This window comes from Microcebus murinus, chromosome 6 (assembly GCF_040939455.1).
Source record: "Microcebus murinus isolate Inina chromosome 6, M.murinus_Inina_mat1.0, whole genome shotgun sequence".
Taxonomy (NCBI): domain Eukaryota; kingdom Metazoa; phylum Chordata; class Mammalia; order Primates; family Cheirogaleidae; genus Microcebus; species Microcebus murinus.
Genome location: NC_134109.1, coordinates 51,121,109 through 51,145,495, shown reverse-complemented (window position 1 = coordinate 51,145,495; position 24,387 = coordinate 51,121,109). Strand labels below are relative to the sequence as shown.

Here is a 24,387-nt window from a genome sequence, read left to right as displayed (position 1 = left end):
TTGACACCACAAAAACATTTTACAAAATCCAACTCTCATCCATGATGAAAACTCTCAGCAGACTGAGAATTGAGGAAAAATTTCTCAACTTCATGAAAGATGTCTACAAAAGATCTACATATAAATCATACTTGCTGGTGAGAGACTTCATGCTTTCTTTCCCCTGTAGATCAGGAACAAGGCAAAGATGTCTTCTCTCACCACTACTATTCAACATCTTGCTGGAAGTCCTAGCTAGAGCAATAAGACTAGAAAAAGAAATATGAGATACATAGATTGGAAAAAAGATAAAACCATCTTTATTTGTAGATGACATGATTATCTATGTAGAAAAATACCAAAAAATATACAAAAATATACAAAAAAATCTGCTGGAACTAATAAGTATAGGAAAATAGCAGTATACAAAGTTATTATTACTTTGAAAAATATTTATCTATTAGAACAATTGAGAATTAAAAAAAGATTTTACTTTTAGTTATTCTTTCTGTGATGCTTTTCTTTTTAACTTGTAGATCTGAGTTTCTATGTATCATTTTCCTTCTCTCTAAAGAACTTTTTTTTTACATTTCTTACATTTCTATGGGTTATGAATTCCTTTAGTTTTTGGTTATTTGAGAATCTATTTCTTTTTTACTTTTGAATTGGATTCAACTTTTTTCCCCTGCCTTTTAGCATGCCTTGTAACTTTTTGTTGAAATCTGGACATGATATATTGAATAATAGGAACTGAAGTGAATAGGACATTAGTGTGGGTTTTACCTTATTTTGACTAGGACTATGTTCAATGTTTGTTGTACTTATTAGATGTCAGAAGCTTTAAATTCCACTAGTGTTCTTGTTTTTGTCGCCTCTGTTGACTTTAGGTTTCCTTAAGATCTCTCCTAGGGTCTGAGCTTTGCAACTCTTTCAGCTGTAATCCATTGTTGTTATACTTTTGATGTGGTGGAAAGGAGTTGGGTAGGGAAGTGTTCTATAACCTATGATCAAATTGTAGTCTTTTAGTGGGCCTATGTCCCAGGAGTGACTTTCACAAGTGGTTCTTAGACTCATTTTCTCCCCCACTTAGATGAAACAGGAAGGCTAGAGTTGGCTGGGGTTGGGAATTGCTCTTCTGCCTATGTGAGATAAGACTCTGGAAATGGCTTTTTCCCTGGAAAGTAGGTCTTTTTTTTCTTTTTCTTTCTTTTTTTCTTTATTTTCTGAGACAGAATCTCACTCTGTTGGCTGGGCTAGAGTGCCATGGCATCAGCCTAGCTCACAGCAACCTCAAACTCCTGGGCTCAAGCAATCCTCCTGCCTCAGCCTCCTGAGTAGCTGGGACCACAGGCATGTGCCACCATGCCCGGCTAATTTTTTCTATGTATTTTTAGTTGGCCAATTAATATCTTTCTATTTTTAGTAGAGATTGGGTATTGCTCTTGCTCAGGCTGGTTTTGAACTCCTGACCTTAAGCTATCCTCCCACCCCTTCCTCCCAGAGTGCTAGGATTACAGGTGTGAGCAACTGCACCCTATCTGAAAGTAGGTCTTTTTTATAGTGTATTTCAAAGTGGTTACTTTACTCCTCCACACGTCAAAGACATGAAATGATTTTTCTTGGCTCTTTATCATGAGAACTTGGTGGCATCCTTAGGGATAAAACCCATAAACTTGAAGATTCAAGCTCAATATACAAAAGTCAATTGTTTTCCTATATACCAGCAATGAAAAGTTGGAATTTGAAATAAAAAAAAAAAATATATATATATACACACACACACACACACACACACATATACACACACACACATACATACACACACACATTAGCACCAAAAATTTACTTAGGTAAAAAATATGTACAGGTTATACATGCAAAAAACTATAAAACATTGATGAAAGAAATCAAAGAAAATTCAAATAAATGGAAAGATATTCCAAGCTTATAGGTTAGAAAACTCAACACTAAAATGTCAGTTCTTCCCAACTTGATCTATAGATTCAAAGTTAGTATACACACATATATTTTCCTTTTGTTTTTTCTTTTTTAACATAAAATGCTTCATGAACTTGCATGTCACCCTTGTACAGCAGCAATGCTAATCTCTGTATCATTCCAATTTTAGTATATGTGCCGCCTAAGTGAGCATTGCACATATATTTTCTTGTTCCATCTACTGAGAGGGCCTAGAAACAGGGACATACCACCAGCAATGTGCACACTTAATACCCAGATTTTGGTTTCTAATACCATTGTGCAATCAAAGAAAGCAGGGCTTCTTGGAGAAATGGCTGATTTTAATACTGAGGTAGGAAATATACAAAATGAGTCTGGAATTTCTTATAGTGCTAAAAAGTAAGGAAGTACTCAAAAATTCCCCTCAGAAAAATGAAAAACAACCCCACAAAGATGGCAGTATGTCAAAAGGACAGAGAAGCCAACCAAAAAAGCCTCCAATTGCCAAAGCTGGTGCAATTTGAACAACAAAATACAGTAATATTGGATTATAATTAAAATTAAAAAAGGAATATCCATGAATTTTTACTGATTGAATAATTACACAAATATCTTCTTCTCCAAAACCCATAACCCCATTATATTTAATAATATGAGAAAAATATCAGACAAATGCCAATTGCATGACATTCTATAAAATATCTGACCAGTACTTCTCAAAACTGTAAAGGTCATCAAAAGCAAGGAAAGCCTGAAAAACTATCACAGCCAAGAGCAAGCTAAGGAAACATGAAAACTAAATGTAATGTATGGGTGGGATCATTGAACAGAAAAAAGGACATTAGGTGAAAACTAAGGTATGGACTTTAGTTAAAAATAATATATCAATATTGGCTCATGAATTGTGACAACTATAAGAGGAGAAACAGGGTGGAGAGTATCTAGAAACCTTTTTTACTATCTTCTGAAATTTTTGGTAATCAAAACTATTCTAAAATTTAAAAAATTACTTAAAAATATTGTAAAGGATAAGTACATTAATCTGGTTTTATTTACTCTGGGCACTAGAATATGAAAGGACCACCTAGAATAGATATTTACTGATGTGGCAGATTGTATGTCCATTATTCATTTTGCCTGCCCAGCAGCTGAGCCCTTTATAATACCTGAGTGGGTTCTTCCACAAAAACTTTATAAAGAAAATGGGAGAACTTGCTGAGTATGTCTAAACCCACAATCCAAAGTGAGAATTACTTTTTATTATATATAACAGTCCATCCATAATATACAGAGAGATTTTAATATTGACTTCTTCTACCTCATTAGGGAACTGATAAAGTTTTTAGGCAGATGTGACCAAGACAAATGTTTTTGTTCTCTGAAGCCTGGGTTTCTCTTCCTGTGGTCTTCAACTTCTGGTATATTATTTTGAGTGTTCATTGAATTTCTTGGAAAAGTGTAGTCCATTTTAAGACAACAATAGTTATCTCAAATTGAATTGTTTGGTTTAATGCTTCTGCCATATACATTCTAAATTTGGACTAAAGGTTTTTGCCATACATAGTGGACTGAAAACTTAATGTGTAAATAGACTGTAAACTATTGTAATGAGTAGCTAAGTTTGAGCCAATCATAGGCAACCAGCTGTTCAAACCATGTTCAAATAAGATAAATCCTGTATCCAATCTAGCTGTTTCTGTACCTCACTTCCATTTTTTGCACATAACTTTCCTTTTTATGTCCATAAATGTTATCTGACCATGCAGTAGCCCTGGAGTCAATATGAACCTATTCTGGTTCTGGTCACTGCCTGATGCATGAATTGTTCTTTGTTTAGTTAAACTCTGTTAAATTTAATTTGTCTTTCAACAATAGCAAACATTTATATAACTCACACCATGGGCCCAGCATTGTTCCAGGTGTTTTACAGTTGCTAACTCAATACTCACACCAACCCTACTGGATGGCTTTTGTTACTAATGTCCCTATTTAACAGATGAGGGAAATGACTCCCATGCTCTGTAACCGACAGAGTAGGGACTGGGAACTTTACTACTTTATTAGTAGTTAGCCATAAACATGTGGCTTTATAGTATTAGAGTCCGCATTACTAAATTACTACATTTTTAGTTTGTATATGAAAGTGCTCAATGCACAGGTTTTAAATAACAATTTTTAAACTAAATGTGGCCTGAGGATGCCTTCATACCTTGAGTTCCTATATAAGGAGCTGCAACCTAACTTAGTATGCAAACTGAAAGTCTAATTTAGTAGTTGTCTCAGCCAATCACAGCAGTCAAGTTTCAGACAATCACAGTCTACCAACTGATTAGACTAGGTTCAAATAAGAGAAATGCTGAGCTGTAACCCAATGAGCTGCATCTATACCTCACTTCTGTTTTCTGTTCATAAATGTTACCTGCTCATGTTGCAGAGCGGAGCTCTCTGAACCCCTTCTTGTTCTGAGGGCTGCCTGATTTGCAAATTGTTCTTTGCTCAAATTCTGTTAAATTTAATTTTCTAAAGTTTTTCTTTTATCACAATTATGTTCAAAAGAAAGCTTTGTTTCCTTCAAAATGCTCAAAGGAATGCTGGCTCTCTGCTTCACATATTGTGAGGAATCACCAACTTCTGTTTGGCTTTGCCTCTTTGCTCTCTAACCTCAACATTCAGTATTCCTCGGCCTTCTGCCTTCTTGGGGTTCTGTCCCAGCTGCTAAGGTGGAAAGGACATCTACCCCATTTTCTGTATTTGGAGGAATATTTTCTTGATTGAGATCCAAGAAGAAAACCGATTATCAAGTCACCCCCCACCCTAGGCCAACTGACATCAGTGATCTTTAGTTTTGACCCTCTATACAGTTTTTGAACATAAAACTTTTGACCTACTTAATGAAAAATATTTGAACTGCAGATTTCTAAGATCTCAAATGCTAACAAGAACCATCAAATACCTAATAATGTTTTTTTTTGCTTGATCAGAGATCTCCACAGGAAGGAGATTGGCAATTCAGTAGGTGGTACTTTTCCTACTGAGCCAGAACTAAAGCAAAACTCCAGGAACTCAACCTTCCCCAGGAAGAGGTATCTTTCCACTGAGAAATAGAACAAAGGAGGTATTTATTTATGGTATTAAAAACATTTTTTTTGAAATACTCAGGTGTGTTGGTTAAAATCCAATTTGGATAATTATATTCTTCTTACAGAAATTCCACCTACAACTATAACTGCCAACTACAATTTCACCAACAGTTTGAATTCTAAATAGTCTCTTTTTGACACACATTGTTCTTTAGTTCCACTTAGCAATGGCTGGCCGATTACTTCCCATGCATCCATATCTGACTAGGATGAAGTAACACAGGAAACTATTTTCAGGTATAATTAAGTGGTTTTAAATGAATGGCACTATCTTAAAGTGATGTAGTACTTATTGAAACACAACGTGATATGAAAACTCCTCATGGATTTTGGAATTCCTTTGATGAATAATTTTTGGCTTTTTTAATTGTGGTATCCTGCCAACCTATATCTTGATGGACTATATTCTTTTACTATTTTTTAAAAAATCCATGTTTTATGGTTCTTTTTAAAAAGACATGAGTGTGTTATCTACCTGATGAAAACATATTCATATTATTGAAAGCTCGGCACTTGTTCCTGAGGCTGTATCAGAAGAAGGAGGACAAGTGGTTCAGGAAAAGGAAAGAGGGGTTTATTAATTTGCTGGAAAATGAAGAGGATAGAGATTCTCATCTTAAAATGTCATCATCCTAATCATAAGCAGAATTATAGAACTTTTAAAGGGAGGGTTTCCAGCTTCAGGACATTGTTGTTTAAGTTTAGTTGATGATTCTGATCATCCCATCTCCAGCGAAGACAATCTCTCTTGACCTCTGCCTGCCTGGACCTCCTGGATCTCTGCCTGGACAATTCTATTGAGCCATCTCCTGTGGTGCAAAGAACAAAGGACACTCCCCTGCCCCTCCTGACCACCGGCCTGAGGCAGGGATGCAGTTTTTAATTCCTAAAAGGAATGGGAGGAGGGACGATGTAGTCATTGAGCTACTTTTTGATGAATCTGGGCAATGTTTTAGATGGAAGGTTTGTACTTAAGTCATTGTGAAGCTTTGGCAGTAGATTTTAAAAAAAATAAAGAATGTAACAGATTACCAGGTGGAAAAAAGTCATAAGCAACAACTACAACAGTGAAGTTTGATAAGGCAAAATGGACTGTTGTCTTGCACACAATGTCTGAGACAGGGCTGGATTAGAAAGAAACATGGGCCCTCTGCGTACAGAGCTGTTAGTCACATCCTGTAGGTGATCCAAGGGACCGGCATCTGTAAATTTAGAAATCATATACAGGAATATTTGCACCAAATAAGGTTTAGGATAGTAAACCCAGCAGTGAGATAGACTGGCAGAAGAGGTAATAGCCTGGGAGATTTTTACCAAAGAGTTGTCTCTCTATCCTATTAGACAGAACAAATAACCAAAGAAAGGTTACTGAAAACATCAATATTTTTCTTTTTTTAAAGCAGCTATTTTAGTTCACCTAAATGATGGCTATCACTGGGGTTCTGGGTCTTCTTTTTTTCTGAGACACCTCTTTATTCTGGTATGATGGATCAAGCTTTTACTTCTGACAATTTTAATGAAGTGTGACTTGTTAGAGGCACTTAATAGAGTCCCTTTTACTTTTCTGTTTTCAACTAGGGCAGGGACCTGAAAGAGGTAAATCATATATAATAGTTAGTATCTAACCCGGTTGTTTGACATATTGGTTTTTTTTTTTTTTATTCATGGTTATATTATCATACTTACTTCAGGGTATTAGGAGTGTCTGTTGTAAACTATTTCTTAGAGGCTTAAGTATGTTTATAGGGGCTACAGTTATCTGGAGGAGGGCAAGTGATAACACTTTATTCCATTTTAGATGGGTTTTCTACATCAATTTCAGGATGTATATAATTTTTAAATCCATGTCAACATCCTTTTTTCATATAGTAAGAGAGGAGAATAAGTGTTAAAGAATAAACAGAGCCTGACAGTAGTTAAAATAGTAAAAACTGATTTTATTCAAGAATTATTGTAACAGAGAAAAAGAAACTTCATTAGTGAACTTGACTCAATTCTAACTATATGGTGAAAAGTGGGAATTTGTAGCCAAGAGGAGTCAGTGTGATTGGTAGATGGAAAATTATTAAAGAAGATAGGGTAATTCTTGCTAAACTGACAACGTGATTCTTGCTGAAGGAAGGCCAGGTTAATCAAATATAACCTGGCAATGGTAGGGATGAGAAATTTGGTCAGATATTGAGGATGATCAGATATTGGGGATGAGGGATTCTTGATAAACTTACTTCACAGGATTCTTTCTAAAACTAGGCAATGAAAAGATGGAAGCCCAAAGATTGAGGCCTACTTGAAAAGATGGTCAAAGGAGCTTAACTGACATTTGTTCCAGGAGATAATCTTCGCCACAAGGATGCATTAAGAAAAAGCATGCTATTCATCAGAAAGTATTACTAGATTTTCCTATCTCAAGGTAAAGGCAACAGGCAAGAACACAGAAACTTTGAAATTTAGAAAAACAAAATCAGTATTTGAACAATAGTTAGAAGTTCTAACTAGAGTTGTCTTAGATCCACAAATGGGACAATCACATAATTATCTGATAAGATGTGCTCTCAAGCATCTGAGAGGGCTGTTGAATACTTATGAACTAACAAGGACTCCCTCCTTGACCAAACTCTAGTCAGGCTCCTCTGAGCCCTCTTCTTGATGAACCCTGTCCTTGGCCTGCTGAGCCCAGTTTTATCAAGAAGACTGCTAAGCCAGTTTATTTAAAATTCCCTCACCCCTAGTATCTAATCAAGTTATTCTTCTCCCATTCTTGATAGCTAGTCAATTTTTTCTTAGCAATTTTCTATCCACAAAGCCCCTTACCCTACTTACTGGCTATAAATCTCTAGCTGTCCCTGTTGCATTCAGAGTTGAATTTAATCTCTCTCTCCTATTATAATAGTCTTGAATAAAGTCCTCCTTGCTTGTTTAATTCCACCTGGTATAATTTTTCTTTGACAGGATCAAAGGGTGAGCTTGCTCTAAATATCTTCTCTCTTAGGCTACCACAATATAAGTCACCCACCCTATGGGTTTTTGAGTATAAGACTTTTAAAAATGAAAATATATCATATAGAATGACAACGTAATAACATTCATTTGCATATTTAAAGGTTAAGATCCAGGACAGGTAAATTTTTAGTCAGGAAGAAGAATTCTGAAAAACAATTACAGGAGGAGGAGTTTATCTGATGAGAGTAGGTGTCTAAGACAATATGGAGGACCCCAGGCAATTTGGCTTTGGGGTGAGAGATAGCTCACACATAAGGTGCAAGGTGCCAAAAGGAAGAAAAAAGGAAGGCAAAAAACAATAAAAAAAGAGAAAAGTATAGGCCTACTGAAGGATGACTAAGATGTCATTGAAGCAGTTTCTGCCTGCTCCTCAGCTTTGTGTATACTAATTACAAAATAAGCTCTAGCAAATACCTCAGAAGGCATTGGAAAGAATAAAGTCACAAAAAGAAGATTCTCATAATAGCTTACTGAGTTTTATGAATGAAGAATTTTGGTTCTCTCAATTCTGACTCAGAAATTTTAGCTGAAAGTGTTGGTTTTCTCTCTTTGGAAATACGGGGGTAGGATGGAATCCAACTGTAGTGTCAAGTACTGAAAATTTCTACAAAAAATTGGCAAATAAGCATACATTCATATTTTACAATTTATAAAAACTGTAAACATGCTCATTGTTTGTAGGGGATAGGGACTTACTTTCTCTGTACCCTCTGACAATTTGATAATTGAGTCTATAAAATAAACTGACAGTAGATAATCAGGAGAAAAACCACTTTAATTATGTGCATGGGCACAAGAGTCCCAGGAAAATATGAGACCCAAGAAGGGTCAGATGATTGAATTTTTGATAGCACCAGAATAGGACTAAGGGAGTGTGAGGGGAGGAATGCACAGCAAATGAAAGACTGTCTTGTTATGCAGGTAAAATTTCTCAGGTAATCTCAGAGCTGCTCTCAGAAGAATAGGTGACAGTGACAGTGGCAATCTGCCTGGGTGGGGTGTCAACCTTTAGTCTCTTTTCCTGTAATATGATCTTTCTTAGATCTATCTTTAGGCAGATAAAGGGGCCTCAGAAAAATCCTTTTATCCACAGTTTACTAATGTAGGTCTCCTTTATATACGTAAATTTCTTTTACAAAAGGACAGTGTTTCAGAGTTTATTCCTTTGTCTATAGTTTCTCTGAATAGCCATCTTGAAATATGCCAAAGAAGTATATTTTGGGGTGGCATATTTTAGTCTCCTACATATTGTAAGGGGAGGAAAAAATAATTTTCCTCTATTCTTTCTGAGTTTTTACTTAGGTGGGACTCCCTGTAACAAACAGCAAATTAACAAGAAAAAAACATACAGAAGTTGATTAACATGTGCAGTTGGCCCTTGGGCAACATGGGTTTTAACTGCATTGGTTCACTTATGCACAAATTTTCTTCTGCCTCTGCTATCCCTGAGACAGCAAGGCCATCCCCTTGTCTTCCTCCTCCTCCTAAGCCTATTCAACAGATCATTACCAAACCAAACTGGAGTCTGCTTACCCAGTGCAACAAAGCCAGACACTGAACCTGAGAGTTGTAGGGGAAGAAAGAGGCATTTTTGTTGCAGGACCCTATGCAAAGAGAATGGGCAGCTAATGCTTAAGATGTGAACCCCCTGATGGCTTACAAACCAGGGTTTTAAAGGCAGGGGGTACATTTCAAGAAGGCAAAATTGTAAATCAATACATGGAGAGTATACATTAGCCTGGCCCAAAAAGACAGGATATTGTGAATTGGGGGCCTACAGGTCATAGGTGGATTCACAGATTGTTGAATTAGCAGAAAGGAATGTTAAGATGAGTGTGACTCTCTCCTGGCCCTTCAGGGAGATATTTATAATAAAGAACTGCCGTGAGAGTTCAATTCCTCAGTTCTCCCTTATCTACATTTTCCATTAAGTAGATGTTTCTGGAAAACAACTTAAGAAAATATATTAGTTAATATGTCATCTTTCAGTTTTCATAAGGATCCAAAACACATCATGACTGGCTTGGTTGGAAAGCCATTGTATTCCCATTCACTTTTCAAGGCTAGCTTGGTGCTCAGAACTTCCTCTGAAGGGACTCAAGATTTTCCTTTATTTCCATGCATGTGGGGCCCAGAAGGCCCCTAGGGAGAGTTGCTGCTTGCTCTCACGATGAGGATGAAGACTTTTATGATGATCTACTTCCACTTAATGAATAGTAAATATATGTTCTTATTTTCCTTATGATTTTCTTAATACATTTTCTTTTCTCAGATTTGCTTCATTGTAATAATACAGTATATAATACATATACAAAATATGTGTCTGTCAGTTGACTCTTATTGGTAAGTCTTCTGGTCAACAGTAGACTATTAATAGTCAGGTAGTCAAAAGCTATATGCATATTTTCGACTGTGTGAGGGGTCAGCACACCTAACCCCTGTGTTGTTCAAGGCTCAACTATATACCACATATATATACATAGGGAATACCCAGGTGAATGAGTAAATCTCAAGGAGGTGGCTTTGAATTCAGGCTTAAACATATCATCCACTGAAACAAAGAAAGAAGGGTATGGGAAGACTTACTGGGAGATGCCTAGGAAAAGCAGGATAAATAAGGGTAAGGTGTTTTTATGCAGATTTAAGTCAGTGCCTTCTCCATTGGTAAGGAACAGTTATTTAGAGTTCTAGTAATTTAGAGTCATCCTTCTCTTCCTGGTATAGGGAGGGAGACTCCATACAAATGGAGAGTTCCTTTATATCTATAAATTTCCCTTACAAAAGGATAATTTCTACTCTGTTTTCAGAAATTCTCTGTCTCTTGAAGTTTCTTAAAAAATCAGTTCAAAATAAACCTAATGCCAAAGAGGCACACTTTCAGGTGACATAATCTGGTCTCCTTCAGTCATATTTTGGTTAGCGTGCTGTGTTCTCTTATAGGATATTGCTATTATTGTTGGATATGCTCTTTAGATTGATTTTCAGGGATAAGTATGAAATATTTTCACTAAGATACATGCTTTTCCTTCCCTTAATGCCTTTAAGACCAAGATATCAAGAAAAACATGTGTTGAAAAACAGTTAATCATTTTTTTTTTTTTGAAACGGTTTTGCTCTGTCACCCAAGCTGGAGTGCAGTGGCATGATCATAGCTCACTGTAACCTCAAACTCCTGGCCTCAAGTGATCCTTGCTCCTGCTCAGCCTCCCAAATAGCTGAGACTCCAGGTGTGTGCCACCATTCCTGGCTCATATTTAAATTTTTTTAGTGATGAGATCTCACTATGTTGCCCAGGATGGTTTCAATCTCATGGCTTTAAGTGGTCCTCCCACCTTGGATTCCCAAACTACTGGGATTACAGGTGTGAGCCACCATGACTGAACCAGTTAACTGTTTTTTTAAAGTCACTTTTGATATAGAAGAAAACTAAGTCTAATTGGCTTGCTGAGACCTTGAGCCCAAGACCTTGACCAAGTTCTGGTCAATAACAAAACAAAAACTTTGAGAAAGACAGCTATTTTTTTTTTTTGGTAAATGCATAAACAATGTTTATTTTAGATCATGGAATATTAGTTGGAAATAAAAAAGAAATGGCCTAATAATACATGCTACAACATGAAAACATTTTGTCAACTGAAAAAAGGCAATTATAATGACCACATGTTGTGTGATTTCATTTGTATGAAATGTCCAGAATAGGAAAATTCATAGAGGAAGAAAGTAGATTAGTTTTTCCAGAGTTTGGGGCCAGGAGGAATGGAAAATGACTGTTAATGGTTATAGAGGGCAACAAAATGTTCTCAAATTAAAACATAACATTTAAGAACTCAGTAAACACACTAAAAAAACACTGAATCACACATTTTTAAAAGATGACACTTAAGTTATATGAATTATATTCCAATAAATCTACATAAAATAATAATACACTTAGGAAGTTATAGACTTTGACCATGAATCCATGCTATCTGGTCTCAAAACTGGGTACACCAACCAACATTAATTTTTGTATAGGATATTAGTCTTATAGATATCTTCTGTACCCGTTAATCCTTGCAGTGATCATCTGGATAATCAGGAAACAACAACTATCTTCATACTGAGCATGAGGTGCAATGGTTTTTTTTTTTCTCTTTTTAAATTTTATTTCAAGAAAATATGAAAGTATGAACATTTTGGTTACATTTTATATCTTTGCCTCTTCCTAGGAATGGTTAGAAATGTGCTCTTTTCCTCCACAATGCTCACCACATCCCTCAGATGTGAGTATGCCCCCTAACCCCCGAATCCCTGGTGAACACCACCACCATTTGAGTACCATAGTGTTAATCAGTCAGTACCAATTTGATAGCGAGTACATGTGGAGCCCATTTTTCTGATCTTGTGTCACCTCACTTTGGATAATGGGCTTAAGCTTAATCCTGGATGATATAGGTGATGCTAGCTCACTGTGGTTTCTTAGAATTGAGTAATATTCCATTGTAAACATATACCAAATTTTAATTATCCACTCCTGAATTGATGGGCACTTGGGTTGTTTCCATGTCCTTGCAATAGAGAATTGTGCTGCCATAAACATTTGGGTGCAGATGTCTTTATAGCAGAATGTCTGATGCTCTTTAGGGTAGATGCCTAATAATGCTATTGCTGGGTCAAATGGTATTTCTATTTCTAGCTGTTTGAGGTATCTCCAAATTCTTTTCCACAGAGGTTGCACTAATTTGCAGTCCTACCAGCAGTGTAAGAGTGTTCTTGGCTCTCCACATCCTCACCAGCATTTGTTGTTTTGGGATTTCTTGATACAGGCCAATCTCACTGGGGTTAGGTGATATCTCATTGTGGTTTTGATTTGCATTTCTCTAATGATTAGAGATGTTGAGCATTTTTTTTTATATGTTTGCAGGCCATTATTCTGTCTTCTTTGGAAAAGTTTCTGTAATTCGCCTCATAAATAAAAATAAGAACAAAGACCATATGATTCTCTCAATAGATGCAGAAAAAGCATTTGACAAAGTTCAACACACCTTTATGATAAAAACTCTGAACAAAATAGGCATAGGAGGCTCATGCCTTAAAATTATCAAATCCATTTATTACAAACCCTGGCCAGTATCACACTGAATGGGGAAAAATTGAAACCATTCCCACGTCGAACCAGAACTAGACAAGGATGCCCATGATCTCCTTTTCTATTCAACATAGTGCTCAAAGTCCTAGCTATAGCAAGAGAGGGGTATTAAGGGCATCCAAATAGGGAGAGATGAGATCAAACTCTTGCTCTTTGCTGATGATATGATATTATACTAGAAAACCCCTTGGATTCGTCCAAGAGACTCCTAGATTTGATAAATGAATTCAGTAAAGTCTCAGGTTACAAAATCAATATACATAAATCAGAGACATTCATATATGCCAAGAACCGTCAAGCTGAAAACTCAAATCTAAAATGCAATACCTTTTACTATAGCCCCCAAGAAAATTAAATATCTAGGAATATATTTAACAAAAGACTTATAAAAGGAGAACTACGAAATACTAAAAAAGGAAATTGTAGAAGATGTAAACAGATGGAAAACTCTACCTTGTTCATGGATTGGTAGACTCAATATCATTAAAATGTCAATATTACCTAAAGTGATCTACAGAATAAATGCAGTTCCCATCAAAGTACCACCATCATTCTTTACAGATGTAGAAAAAATAATTCTTCACTTTGTATGGGACCAGAAAAAAACCTCATATAGCCAAAGCAATCTTAAGTAAAAAGAACAAACTGGGAGGTATCAGTCTTTCTGACTTCAAGCTGTACTATAAAGCAATAATAATTAAATCAGCCTGTTACTGGCACAGGAGCAGAAGCATCGATATTTGGAATAGGACTGAGATTCCAGAGATGAAACCATCTGCATATGGTAACCTAATCTTTGATAAAGCAGACAAAAATATACATTGGGGAAAAGAATCTCTCTTTAATAAATAAATAGCTACATGCAAAAGAATGAATCAGGATCCCTACCTCTCACCTCTCACCAAAATCCACTCAAGATGGATAACAGACTTAAACCTAAGGCATGAAACCTTAGGAATCCTTGAAGAAGACATTGGGAAAACCCTTTCAGAAATGGCGTAGGCAAAGAATTCTTGAAGAAGACCCCCAAAGCAATCACTGCAGCAACAAAAATAAACAAATGGGATTTGATCAAATTAAAAAGCTTGTCCACAGCCAAGGAAACTATCATTAGAGCAAATAGACAACCTACAGAATGGGAGAAAAATATTTGCTCTCTACACTTTCGAAAAGGTCTGATAACAAGAATCTATCTGGAACTCAAAAGAATTGACAAGAAAAAAATCAAAAAACCCCATTAGGAAATGGGCATTGGAAATAAAGAGAAAGACAGCTAATTTAATCATTTTTATCAGAGGCAAATTTTACAGAACTTATACCATCTCTCAAGGACCACAGCATAACTGAATGCAAGTCTGGCTGCCTGTCCCTGGAAGACAAGTGTTGGTGACAAGAAAAGTGGGTTTATTTGAAAGCTGGCACCCTGAGGAGATGGTGGACTATTGTCTCAAATTCCTCAGGCTGCCTGAATGATTTTAAAGGGAAGGGAGTTCTGGGAAACCAGGTGCAGGAGCCTGCATGCAGGTTAGCATATCTTTTTCTGATGGTTATCTCGAATAGTGGTCATTGGCAGTTTGGCTGGCCTCAGCTAGACCACAACAAAATTGAAGGTTAATTGCTCAGCATTTTCCTCCAAGGGAGAGTTCTGCAGTCTTGGTTCTATAGTTAATTGCTCAAGGCCACTTCCTGGAAATTCTTAAGCAAGCACACAATTAGGCATTGTAAAAGAATGAGTTATCAGTTAGCTTTAAGATGGAGTGACTGTTATAATAGTATTATCTCTCCAAAGAGATAATATGAATATTGAAAATGCCAGTTCCAAAAGCCTTAGAAATAACTCTTCTTTTCCTACATGTGTAGTGGTTGTCCTCATTCTAATAAGAGCCTGCTGATTGTATTCATCATTTATAATATGTGGTCCCTAGAAGGGATATGACTTTTTAATAAAGTTGTGTTGATTGTTGAAGTTTTAAAAGCATATTTATAAGGACACATTGCTTTGATACTTAATTTAAAAAATAATTATTCCCTTAGGTCATTTCATTTATTTAAATGTGGTTAATACTAGCCTACTCAGAATAGTAGGGGGGAAAATTCTGTAAACAATAGTATTAAATCCATTTATAGAGATGCCAGTGAATAAAAATAATAATGAGAAAAAGGTGAACACTGTCCCCAAATTCTAGCACTATACTTCCTTAGGCAAAAACAGAACTGATCTTTATGCACTGAGTTTTAGCTTAGATTCTGTGAGTATCTGCATTAAAATCAAAGGCTGCTTTCATGGCTCCTCCCTTTAAATTCAAGGGCTATTGTCTAAATTCATCAAACTGGTCACATGCTGCCAATTCTAACAAAGAATCTGATGAGATTCAGATCATTTGAAAGTAATTAAAACAGAACAGTAAACAAAAAGCTCTTCTACTCCCACTGCAAAATGCTACTTTTCCAAATGTGAAATGAGTATAAAGGACAATTGTATTGCATACCGAAATATGAATAGAGTCAGGAAGTCACCACTTATGCTCCTGTCCACCAAGCCCTTCAGAGGTCACACCATCAGAAATCACTCAGGAAGTCTTTTCAACTCTGCAGGCATTTGGTTAATTATAGAGATTAAGACTGACAGTGAAAAAGGCTAAAATGCTCACTGTGTTCATGTCAAATGTCTTTGAGTGAACACAATTATCATGTGAGTCTTTCTACGTTACAGCAAGAATGTTTTAGCCCTTACGTAATACAGTTAACAACTGTGCAGCTAACTAATGCACTATGATTCTGTCATGTACAAGTTCTCTGTTGCTCCCACAAATTTGACAGTCCAACCCAAACAGGTGTTTTGTTTTTTTTTTTTTTGGTGTGCTGCCATATTGCTGTTGTTGTCAGACTCATGAAACTGCTTCAACAGATTTTCAAGAAGCCTATTGATCCACTCAGATCCATCTGCTGGAACATGCACAGCTTCTTCGTTCTCTGCCATATTTTCTCCAATATATCTTTGCTTCATTTTCTGTGGGGTTTCCTTTTCCAAAAAATGTTCACTGTAAAAATGACCTTCCATAAATCTATTTTAGCACTTTTTCATCAGTCTGCAAAAGTCCATTCTTCATAGCTCCAAAAATCAGGGTTGAATCTTCATTAAAGTTCCAAGCACTTTAAAGCATGGCCACCTTACTTTTGTTCCCATTTATATGTTGTCATTGTGGTTTAAAGAACATTTCTACCTTTTATTTTATTTTCTTAAAATTAAAAATGTCCTCTGATAAAATAATACAAAATAGTTTTGACTATAACCTCCACCATCTAGTTTCTTCAGGCTGTTATTTGTTTCCTGAATGAATATAGTACTACTATCTCCTGTGTGGACAGGATCATGTCAATTTCAATACTTAGAAAGGCCATCTAAAACATCACAACAATCTAATAATATTGATAGTTTTGAAAGTTTCATCCAGGATGAGATTTTTATCTTCCTAATATTCATTTAAATCAAATTCAAAATGAAGCTTCTGAAGTTTTCCTAACTTTTGACATCCTGGCATTAAAAAAAATATAGCAATGGCCACAAATAAGGAATGCTTTTTCAATGATGTTTTATGATAGTTTGATAATACTGTGAATGGATATAGTTCATAGACTTGCAGCTACAGAAATGATGTAGACAAGCCATCTCAAATACATACATACATACACAAATACATCCATTCATGCACACATATATAGTTATTATATATGCATGCACACATAATAAAACATAGAAGGCAGTAAATAAGCCCCATGCCTTCCACTTGGAGTACAAAATTTAAAAAAATTTTCCTGTTCCTTAACTATTGTTTATAGATCTCATGAAAAAAAATGAAATTTAAACTAAATGTCAAACTTCTCTACAACGTATCTAAAATGCCATACTTTCCTTAAAACTTATGTGATCACCTACCCTATCCCAGATAACTGAATGTATTTCTACTTTGGATTCTCAAAGCAGTGTGAATCTCAATCATCCATCCATTATCCGTCCATTCATTTATCTGTCTTTTTTCTTACTCATTCAGTTTATAATTATTTTTCCACCATATTACTGAGACTACATTAGGTGTTTAGGAAAAGATGCACAATCCCTGCTCTTAAAGTTCTCATGGTCTATTTCTAGGGATAGGTGATAATTTCACAAAAAACAAATACATTTGTAATTTCAAATTTTGACATTACTGTAATAGAGGTAAAGGTCTGAAAAAGGGCAATGAAATGTTTTGTGAATCATATCTTTAAAACCCCTACTCTTTTGGGGAATTAAAACCTGTGTTCCTTCCCAAGGCCAGTAAACAAGGGGGCAGAAAAATATTCTTTGCTGTTTGTTTTCTAGTATCTTAAACCACAGGATATGACTCAACAGAATTGTCTGGGCAGGGTCATGAAATCATTGTCACTGGAGTTGTTGACCAAACCCACCAATTATAGTTAAACAATAATAGCCTGAAGCCACGACATGTGACACTGGTTTTGGTGGTTGAGCCTAATTGCAGAAACCCTCTCCTTTAAAAAGCCCTGTATTTCTGCTTAAAGACAGGATGGCAGTCTTTGAGACAGGAGTCCACTGCTTTCCTCATTTGCTGACCAATTAATAAACTTCTCTTTCATTTTCCTCAAACCACTTGTCCTCATTCTTTGTTCTTACTGATTTGGGCTCAGGGACAAGTACTGAACTTTCAGTAACATTACTTGTTTTGTTTCTCTGTTAGAATATGAGAACATTAAGGGTAAGGGTTGTGCTTTCTTTATCTCTGTATCCTCTTATAGTGTTTAAAATATGCAAGGCTTTGTATCTTATTCCAACTTAATTTTAATAACGATTTTTGTTTTAATAATCTTTTTTTCCTCTGTGAGTCTTCTTGGCCAATTGCTCTAAATGAGAATTTTAGTTGTTAGGAAATTCTGTTGGTGGAAACTTCTTTGCTCTAATTTTGGACTAAAATATGAAAGATTTCTGGTGATGACTATGCAAATCAGGCAAAACCCCCTAAATTATAGTTAAAATTTTAAGCAGTTATATTTTCTGTGGAAATTTAATTTTGTTTCATTGGAGAATACAAACACACAGATTTCTCCAATCATAAGTATATAATTTGATTTTAAATTTCCGCAAACACCTGAATATACATCTAGAATAAAAAATTGAATATTATGAGCCTCCAAGAAGCTCCCTCATGATACTTCCAAGTCTTGCCCTCTATTCCTCCTTACTCCGAAGGTAAATACTATGCTGATTGCTGACAGCATGGCTTGGCTTTGCCTCTTTTGAACTTTTCCTTCCCTTCCTCCCTTCTTCCCTTCCTTCCTTTCTTCCTTCCTTTTTAATGTGTGTGTCTTTAGTCACTTCACTACATGCATTACAGTATGGTCACATCCATTCATTGAAATAATACTGTTCTCAACATAGTGCTCTAATGACTCTCTTGGAAACATCTTTTTTAGGTGCATGTTTAAACACTTCATTATATGCCTTCCAGTGTAGTCGCCATGTTAATTTTCTGAAATAACATTGTTTTTGAATTTTATTTAAATAGATCACTTAAGGATTAACTTTTTCCTATTTAGCTTCTTTTGCCCATTATGTTTGTGAGATTAGTCCATGTATATGCTTGCAGCAATAGTTCATGCATTCTAATCAATACTTACTATTCTATTCAATAAATATGTCAAAATTTATTTATTTTATTGTTGAAAGACTTTTGAGTTTTTTCTAGTTTTGGGCTTTTGAAAATAATACTTCTAAGAATATTGCTACATGTGTTGTTTTGTGAATATATATGTGCATTTATGTTGGGTATACATCTAAGAATTGGTATATATAGTTTCAGTTTTAGTAGACCCCCCAGTTTTTCAGAGTGCTTGTACCAATTCATACTTCTTCCAACAGTATATAAGAGTTATGTAATAGTTGCTCTACATCCTCTCTAATGCTGGTTTTATCTATCTTTTTAATTTTAGTCATTCTTATGGATGTATAGTGATATCTGTGATTCTAATTTGTATTCCCCTGATGACTAATGAACTTGAGAACTCTTTTATGTTTCTTGGCTATTTGGAAATGATCTCTTGTGAAGTGCCTGCTCATATCATGTGCCTATTTTTTTGTTGGGTTGTCTATCTTTTTCTTAATTTGTAGATGTTCCTTATGTATTCTGAGTTCAAGTCTTTTGTCTGTTAAATTTATTGCAAATATATTGTATCATTTAGCAGCTTTTTTTTTACTCCTTTATGATTTCTTTTGATAACTGATGCTTTTAATTTGAATAAAGTCCACTTTATCAATCTGTTCATTTATGGTTAGTGTTTTTAGTCCTGTTTAAGGAATATTTCTCTTCTCAAGAACATGAAGATAATCTCTTATATTATCCTCTGGCAACATTACTATTTTGTCTTTCAACATTTATTTTTATTTTTGATTTGGGGTAGGGGTTGCTGCAGTCCGAATGTTTGTGTCCTTCCAAAATTTATAAGTTGGTAATATAAGGCCCTTTTTCTAATCACTGAAGTGATGGGATTAGAAGGGGTGCATGATTAGATCATGAGATTACCTTAGATTACCTTAGGTCTGCCCTTATAAAAGAGGCATGAAGGAGTTTGTTAGCCACTTTTTTGCTCTTCTGCCATGTTGAGAGAACACGGCAAGAAAGTGCCATCTTTGAAGCAGAGCAAAAGCCCTTACCAGGGACTTCCCAGCCTTCAGAACTGTGAGCAATAAATTTCCATTATTTATAAATTACCCAGTCTAAGGTTATTTTGCTATTGCAGCAGGAACAGACTAAGAGACAGGGCTAAAGTTTACTTTTCTTCAAGGATATTTCATTGACCCATGACCATTTATTAAAAAGATCTTTAGCAAAGTGTCTAATTCACCTTTCAGGGTGAATTTGAATTCACTTTTTGGGTTGGATATTTTGTGTGTTTTGGGAAAAAGCTATTATGATGGACCTTTTAGATACACAAGGATCTCAGTATCTGCCAAAATGCAGGTATTCAGAGACATTGCAGCTTTTGGGACCTGGGAAAACATTGCTTTAAAGAGTTGATATCTGGAATTAATTAGATTGCTTTGTGGTAGGAGAAGAATTAAAGACAGATGAGTGAAAAATAGGGAAGATCATGAAAGCTAGATCTTTATCTGGGACCATGTATGCACTTATTTGACTAGATGGTTAAGGGCCAGAAGCTAACAAAATTATTCATAAGAGACTTTGTGACAATGTGATTCAAGAGTAGTTGCTTTGTAATCCAGGTAGGGACGTGTTATTCAAAGTTGTATTAGAGCCTGTTTTCTTGGTTCCTGCCTTGGTCTCAACATTGCTCTGGTTCTATCAGGACTGGCAGCTTTGGGAATATCTGAAGACAATATCATTGATAGAGATATGAGTGTTCTCACAGTGGGTACTGAGAGCGTTAGACACATAGTTAGGATCTCTGGCTCTTCTCAGGACAAGGGTTCTATTTTGGTGCTGTTTTGAGCAATTGCTCCAGCTGGGAAGAAGGATAAGGGCAGGCACTCCATTTTGGTGCTGCCCCATTCTTAATCCTATTCGAAGCAACTGCTACACCTGGGTAAAGAGGGAATATTTTATCAATCTAGGAATTCCCCAGCCCAGGCATAATATTTAGAAAGTTACCCAGAATATCTAAGGGTAATTCATATGCCATAAACTTGAATCTGCATTGCAGTTCACTCCTCACCAGGTGGGCTTTCTTAGAGAAGGCTTGTATACACAAATGGAATTTTGAAGATATCTGTTGATCATTTGCTAACATCCTACATCTCCCAAGAGCCCTCCTCCAGACTGGGTTAATAAAAGGAAACTGAGAAGTCAGGAGGAAGTGAGTGGGTCAGTCAGTCAATGAGTGAGTGAGTTGGTCTGTCTCTCTCCACTCTGCAGAGATAGACCCATTTTATTCTACGATAAAGAGCTGCTCTTGTGAAACTGCTCCCTGCTTGACGTTGCTGTGTCATATTGGCCATGCTGGTGATTTTCCCAAGAAAGGAGTCAGGGGAATGGGATAAGAGTTTGGACTTGATACTTGGTGTGTCTGGTCCTTCTTCAGCCAAGAGCACACCAAGAACCGAAGGCAGACTCCCACCCTGACATCTTTGGTGCTGAAACCCAGGATTCTGACAATAGGAGTATCTATGGGTAGGTTCTTTTAAGGTGCTTTGAAGGAAATCTAAGTGAACAAGTAGGAGATGGAATGGGAGAGAATAAGGCTGGCTGGTGGCAAGTGATAGCTGGTTTGTTGTCATGATAAGTACCATTTCAGGAATATGTTGAGGTAGATGCTGTAGCCAGCTATTGTATGAATGAGACTGTCAAACCAGCAGTCTTTTAGGTTATACTACCTTACAATTGTGAGAATTTAGTAAATGTTATGAAAGTGTTTGTGAACTATAAAGCCTTATATAAATCCAAAATCATATTATGATTATTTTGATTTCCTAGTTGGCAAAACTCACTTCATGCCATGGCTATACCATTGCTCTGTACAGACTGGTATTTAATATTTTATAAGAATGCTAAGTAATTTAAATAAAGCCTACCTGGATTTCTTTTAGGTAAAGGGGCTGTACTTATTTTTATACTTGTTCTATTAAGTAAAGTAAAATGTACTTCTCTTAGGAAATACTTTCCCACAAATACATACCAGCTGGGCATTCACATTCACCCTGGAATCTTCTGTCCTTTTGGCCTTCTGTTGTTCCTGCTTGGCCAGCGCCCATGCTTGAGTGAGTCCCATTATCCATTCTGCTCTCAGAGCTTCTGAATATTGCTCGATCTATTACAAATTTATTCTGGATGTTCACTGGTGTTAGAAACCCTTTGTTTCATCTCTTGTTGGCTTTTGATTCTAGAAATGGCATTCCAATTGGTTTGAATTCTGCTTCTACTTTTAACTCTGACTTTTAGTAATTGATTTCATTTGTGTTTACTGAGAAGTATGAATTTTTCTAATTTTATTTTTACCTTTATTTTTCTTGTCATTGTTAATGTCCCTCCTGGCCTTTTTATTTCCTCATTGCTCAACAATGTTTATTACTCAATCCTAGTCCTTTTTAACTCTATGCAGCATTTTACGTTGTTTATGCCCCTGTGGGATCTGAATATATTAGGTAAAAAGGAAATGCCCCACCATCTTCTCTCTCTCATTCTTTCTTGCATACTTCTCTTTTCTTACACTTCACATGTCCTGGTTTTTATGATAATCATTGTCTTTATATATTCATAGCTGAGTCATCTTCTCCTGTCAAGAATAAAGTGTTTGAAAGAAGGGACTTTTAACCCCCTGACATAAGTATTTTTGGCTTCATGAATCCAGTGAGATTCTCTCATTTTTCTTTTTGTCTATTATTTTCTGTATATTACTTCATTTATTTTTCTTTCTCTTCTTTCTTTTTCTTTCTTTATAATTGCTCCCTTTCTCCTAGCAACTTTCTCAAGATCCATATATAGGCTTAAGTTACCTTAATTAAACACATAGACACAGAATAAATACATGTAATCAAGTTTTTCAGTTGCAAACAATGGAAAACAATTATTTTATAAACATAAAAGATATTAATTGTGAGTCTTGCGAAGCTCATTAAAACAAAGGGAAGGATGAAAAGCTTGAATCTGATTGGCAGCTTGACATTTAAATTTTTAAAAAGGTAGTGTAAAACATAAAACACGTAATATAAAGTAACTTCTCTTTATATACCTAACTACATGTTTATGTCCTGCTCAGTTCTCCACACTCTCCTCTCTAATGCTCTACCACGGAGGTAAGCAAATGTCTCATCTATTACTGCATTCACATGCAATTTCAGATTGGCTTATAATCAGTTTCCCTTCAGTTCTGCTGTGATTCTACCTTGATATTCTGCAACCTATAGACTAAATTGTAAAGTTATGTACCCAAAATAACTTTATAGAAATTGGCAGTGGAAAGGAAAAAAGTAGAGGGAAATTATACATATAAAATTAAGCACACATATTCATATACACCTACGTATGTGACCCACTGTTGAGGAGAACACAATTTGTTTCAGCCTTCATTTCTGGAACTAGCCACGAAGTTACGTGTACTTTTGTGATTTCTTCCTCCACTACTCTTTTGATGATCCCAGTAATTCCTCCAGGAATGTTCCATGACTTTTGTATTATATCTTGGTAAGAAAAAGAAGCTCCAGGGGCTTCCACTTGGTCCTAACATAACAGCCTGTAGAAGCAAAGCAATATAATAAGAGCATGGACTCAAACCAGAATCCTCCAGAGAGAATTTTGGATCTTGCCACTTATTAGCTTTGTGACATTGAGCAAGTTACTTAACGCATTTGTGCCTCAGATTCTTTATCTGTAAAACCTGTAAAACAGGAATAATGATGCAATTTTGCTATGAGGATCATGTAAGTGCTTGTAAAGAATTTATAACAATGCCTGACACATAGCAAGTATTCAAGTGTTAGCTATTATTATTAGTAATTGTAATTAGTAATCAGTAGAATTAGCAATAGAAGTGTGTATTGCCTCAGGTCTGAGAATTGGAGGAGGAGTCATAACTTTCACTAGTGTTATGAATCAAAAGTATCTCAGTAAGCTGCCTATGTGTTTTGTTCCTAGGGATCTCATAACACCAGATATCCCTGAGCCAGAATATTCTGGTTACTACACTGATCACACTTCCTATTATAGTAAACAATTTTACTTTGCTTCCTCTGGTTGTGTCACTCGTGGGTTTCTGTCACCACAAAATCCTTCCTACCACGTTGAAATCATTTTTTGTACTTTCATCCCAGACAGTTACTGTTCTCACTAAATGTCATTCATTTGATAGTCATTATCTTCTTGTATTTTCTTTAGCATGCCAAATTACTCCTGAAATTTCTTTCTGGTGTCTTATATTGTGCTCAGAAGTCTGGTGTTCTTCTGAGTCTTCAGTAATTATGATGAATATTTTTCTCTATTTTGTACCTTTTTTTTTTTTAAATTTTGAAAAAAAAATAGTTTCTCCAGGCACAATGTTTGTCAAATGTTCTTGGCTTTTCTGACCGCACTGATTGTGATCAGATCCCCTTCTAGATCTTCAATTGGGCGTGCTTCATAGCCCAACTTCCAGTACCTAGCAGGTTTTAACTTCTTGTGGTTCTGCTGGCCTATG

General features: G+C 35.8%; 1 non-coding gene across 1 annotated transcript; it reads right to left on the bottom strand.

Annotated features, from left to right (window-relative positions):
* Positions 1 to 2,027: 2,027 nt before the first annotated feature.
* Positions 2,028 to 2,131, bottom strand: LOC142871673 (U6 spliceosomal RNA). The gene has a single exon (XR_012919900.1). It is a non-coding gene; the product is annotated as a U6 spliceosomal RNA (small nuclear RNA).
* Positions 2,132 to 24,387: the final 22,256 nt, after the last annotated feature.